This window comes from Sinocyclocheilus grahami, unplaced genomic scaffold (assembly GCF_001515645.1).
Source record: "Sinocyclocheilus grahami isolate Dianchi unplaced genomic scaffold, SAMN03320097.WGS_v1.1 scaffold56.1, whole genome shotgun sequence".
Lineage (NCBI taxonomy): Eukaryota > Metazoa > Chordata > Actinopteri > Cypriniformes > Cyprinidae > Sinocyclocheilus > Sinocyclocheilus grahami.
The window spans coordinates 2078531-2083799 of record NW_015505235.1 but is presented as its reverse complement, the minus strand read 5'-3'; positions in this window follow the sequence as shown (position 1 = coordinate 2083799).

Below are 5269 nucleotides of genomic sequence, written 5' to 3'. Positions count from 1 at the left end.
ATATATATATATATATATATATATATATATATATATATATATATATTTTTTTTAGAGAAAATTAAACCTTTAAAACCTTTAATGTTTATTGCATTGTGGCATTGCTTTCATGACAATTAACAATTTGTATTTATTCTCATTACTGTAATAAGAGTTATTATAGTTAACTGACATGGAAATTAAAATTAAAACCATTAAAAAGTTACTTGAAATAAATAATTCATTCATTCATTTACCATAATACAAATTTGGGGGTGAAATGTTCTTAACTGTCAAAATAATTATGTCACAATGCAAATAATTATAGATAGATAGCTAGATAGATAGATAATATATAATAATATATATAACTTCTTGTTTATTTTCCTTTGGGATGAATTATGAGTTTTCTAATGCCTGTGCAAAGCTGACCTCTTTCCTCTCTACTTCTGTTTGTCATCATCTTAAACAAACTGTCACACACAGCCTCTGTCTTCACATATAAACACACTAATGTGTTCTCAACAGGCAGCTGACTTCTGCTGTCAGCCGCGGATGCTGTTAACAGCACTAGTTCACACACATAGTGTGTGAAGCTGCTGGTATCACGCAGAGGGCATTAGGCCATAAACATACATCCTGCCAGCTGTGTCACATGCTTCCTGTTTGTCTCTCTCAGTAGATGAGGAGCCTCCTGTGAGCGACTGTCATCTGTGCAGACATCTAACTAAATTAAATCCCTTATTATCATTATGACCAAAAAAATGCTAAATTAAAAAAATTTAAATATGTAATAAAATATTCATTTAAATTAATATATACAGGTGCATCTCAATAAATTAGAATGTCGTGGAAAAGTTCATTTATTTCAGTAATTCAACTCAAATTGTGAAACTCGTGTATTAAATAAATTCAATACACACAGACTGAAGTAGTTTAAGTCTTTGGTTCTTTTAATTGTGATGATTTTGGTTCACATTTAACAAAAACCCACCAATTCACTATTGTCTGTTTTGTCAAGAGGAAAATGAGAAACAAGAGACCAAAAAATGCAGATGAGCTGAAGGCCACTGTCAAAGAAACCTGGGCTTCCATATCACCTCAGCAGTGCCACAAACTGATCACCTCCATGCCACGCCGAATTGAGGCAATAATTAAAGCAAAAGGAGCCCCTACCAAGTATTGAGTACATGTACAGTAAATGAACATACTTTCCAGAAGGCCAACAATTCACTAAAAATGTTTTTTATTGGTCTTATGAAGTATTCTAATTTGTTGAGATAGTGAATTGGTGGGTTTTTGTTAAATGTGAGCCAAAATCATCACAATTAAAAGAACCAAAGACTTAAACTAATTCAGTCTGTGTGCATTGAATTTTTTCCATGACATTCTAATTTATTGAGATGCACCTGTGTGTATATATATATGTATATGTGTGTGTGAACGGGACTAATAGATCGGTAGGGGTGTTGATGCTAATCCACCACGGGACTCGGGTAAGAAGTGCGACAGGAGACAGGGCACTGTTCAACTCTTTATCTGAAGTATTTAACTGTTCACAGTAGATGGCACAACATTGCTCCAATTAGATTGGATATTGTACAACTTAAGGCCACGAAGTGTTAAATGTGGTCTTTACGTTATACATGAATCAACATGACCAGGAAAGGATTAACAGTAGCGAACATACGCATTTGAATCACCGTACATCTTATAATATGTACTTATAATATAACAACATTATAAACAATGTAAGGTTCGATTACACAAGATGAATATTTAAACACAACAACGAAATAAACATCGTCGACTTATAATCGGGAAGAAGTAAATAAACTTACATTCAATCACGCACATTAACACCTGAAGAAATGGCAGATCAAGCGGCTAGTGAAAGTAAATCAGAATAGCGGAAACTCACGTCAACTAGCGGTATACATTCATAATAAAAGTCCTTCCCCTATAAACATGCATAGGGAATTTAGAACAGCCGCCCCCAGATTAGCATAGCTAATATGTCAAAAGATAAATTCCCTAGTTGATAGAGTCCGTTTCACCTCCATCCGGAAGTGCGGGAAGTCTGACAAGTTTAGCCACAGGTCGTAGGTATAGGCGATCATTGACCTGTACTTGAGCTGACCTGATGTGTCCATCAGCACTGGGTATCAGTTTGACAACCCGACCAACTGGCCATTGGGCTCTGGGAAGCTGCGGGTCGATTATCATGACCACCGTGTTCTCAGCTAGATCTTGAGTTACCCGCTGCCACTTCTGGCGAGTCTGGAGACCCGGGAGGTAATGTCGTGTGAAGTAAGACCAGAAGTGATCAACGATAGTCTGGGAATGACGCCAACGACGCTTGGACAAGGGCTCAGGCGTGTAAATCACCTGGGGAAGTGAGGCGTCTCGCCGCCCCATGAGAAGTGTATTGGGGGTAACCGGATCCAAGTCTGCCACGTCTGATGAGACGTATCCTAAGGGCTTGCTGTTCAGGATACCCTCAACTTCAATCAGTACAGTCTGCAGGACATCCTCAGGCACAGACTGGCTCCCGATGAAACCAAGGCACTCCAAGAAGCATACTGAGATGCATCAAGCCTGTCTGGATTTTGATGGTCTGCAACTAATCCACCGAAGACGGCTTTCCTGGTCTCTGAGGTATCCTCTCGGGCCTCTACAAGGGGCTTGGCTGGCCATCGGTCTAGTGGTTCGCAGAGGAATCCTGGGCCTCGACTCCACATGTCAGAGTTCGCCAGCTCCATGAGCGTCCTCCCTCTGGTAATGTTGTCCGCCGGGTTATTCAAGGAATCAACGTACCGCCAAGAGTGAAGCTCAGTCAACTCTTGTATTTCCGCCACCCTCGTCCCGACGAACACCTTCGAAGCCCCCAGAGGCTAAGAGAGGCCTCATCTGGTCAATTAGTCGCCTGGCTTCCTCAGCAGTGGGAAGGCTCAGTAGGCAGTTGTTCACGTAGAAGCTTCGCTCTATGGACTGCAACAATTCCTCATTCCTGAACTGCTGGCAGCGAATGTGCTTCTGCAGCGCAAAGATAGCGCAGCAGGGCCTGCATGTCGTCCTGAAAGGCAAGACTTGCCATTCGTAGATGTCCGGCGGGTCCCTTCGGCGCATGTTCCTCCAAATGAACCTCAGAAGGGGTCTGTCCTTGGGTAGGAGTCTCACTTGGTGGAACATGCCACGTATATACCCACTGATGGCGACTGCGTACTGCCGGAACCGGAGAAGGACTCCTAGTAGTGAGGCACCAAGGGTAGGACCTGGAAGCAACTGCTGGTTAAGAGAGACACCTTGGTATGCAAAGGAACAATTGAAGACCAACCTATATTTGCCGTTATGCTGCACGAGGTGGTGTGGTATGAACCATGACTCCTCGTCTACCTGCTGGCCTTCTGGTGGTACCCTGATGACATACCCTGAGACAAGGAGCTTCTGTATTTCAGCTTCATACACCTTAACCCTCTCGGGGTCTCTAATCAGGCGCTTCTCAGTATTCCTGTGGCTGGACAGAACGGATTCTGTAGTCCCCTTCAGCGGTGGAGCGTCTGGAGCACGAAGGAGTGGAGTAGCGTAGCGCCAGACTCCGTCAACTTCTACTCGTCGCGTCCTGGTCTCCAACATGTCTGCAGCCATCTGATCCTGTTTAGACCGAGTTATCACTTTCTCGCTGCGAGATGGAAGGACATCGAGCTGCCAGAGTCGCTCGACATGTTGATAGACAGGGTCTCGCAGTGGTGTAAGAGAAGTGAACAAACACTGCGGGGAAGATATCTGATGTGGGAGCAATCCATCTGGTCCCTGGAGGACCCAACCGAGCTGCGTGCGTACAGCGACTGGTCCGCCCACTGGTCCCAATCTGAGCATAGGGCATTTAGAACAGTGTGTGAGTATTATGTGAGCAATGAACTAATATTCAGCTCTAGTGAGGTGTGTGTGTGTGTTAGAGAGTGAGCGAGAGAGAGAGATAGTTGCTATAACAACAGGCTGCTTGGTATTTTGTTTACCTTAGCAACCGCAGAGTAACTGGAGAGTGAGGCTGATTAGCTTGCTAGTGTCAGTTCTCTAATAAGCGAAGTAAATGCAAATCACTGAAGTACTCTTTTATGAATGAAAATGTGTTAATAAATAGCGTTGCGATGGACTTTGAGTCTTTGCATTACTCGTTGGATTTAGCCGCCGGTAATGGTTTGACTCTGAGCAGTGAGCTGACAGCCGCTCTTCAAACCTCGCTGGTCATTCTCAAGAGAAACTATAAATTCAGCCGGGTTTTGTTTTGGGGAAAGATTTTGGGGCTAAAATGTGACTATTTTATTGCTCAAGGAGTTGAAGAGGATGAAATGAAGAACAGAAAGTCTTTGTACAGGTAGGAAATCATGTTGCTTGTTTAGATAAGTGCTTGTCTACTCATTGTGATCATGTACAATGGCTAAATTAGAATCAGCAAAATATGACACATTATTGGTTTTATTACTCATTTCTGTTGGAAATGTAACCTTAATATGATGGTCATTGAAGTGAAAGTTCTAATTATTTCTTTAAAAAACAAAGTAGGCCTATAAATGTATTTTATACATTTATTTTATTAGTCAGTATTATTTGGAAAAACTGTGATATTCAATACCAATATCTGTTTAATCTTGTAAGTGAGTGATACAACATGTTCTGTCTCAAATTAATTTGCATAATGTTTTATCATTAAACAGTTTAAACTGCATGGATTGGCACCTGCTCCCCCTAGCCACTGAGTCCATGATTGCAGATGTGGCATTAGCAGCACAGGGGCGATTCACAGGTGACCCGTCCCATGAGTACGAGCACACAGAGATGCGCATTAAGGGAGAGGGGGATGATGCCACGGAGGAAGAGGTCACGGTGAGAGGAGGGGCGTTTGGGTTACACGACACAGATGGGACTATAACGAGCATGCAGCATTCTGGAAATAGGAAAGTAGATGGAAGAAAATGAACAAAAGCCCATCTTCTTTGGTTAATTTGGTATATCTGCACTTAAAGGGTTAGTTCACCCAAAAATGAAAATTAGGCTGCATTTTACTCACCCCCGAGGCATCCTAGGTGTATAGGACATTCTTCTTTCAGACGAATCCAGTCTGAATTATATTAAAAATGGTATTTGATCTTTCAAGCCCTATCATTGCAGTCAGCGGGTGTTGTATTGCTTCAGTCCAAAAGAAGTTAAATAAAAAGCGCCCATCTGTAAAAAAAGTGTCTCACACGGCTCCGGGGGGTGAACAAAGGCCTCCTGTAGCGAATCGATG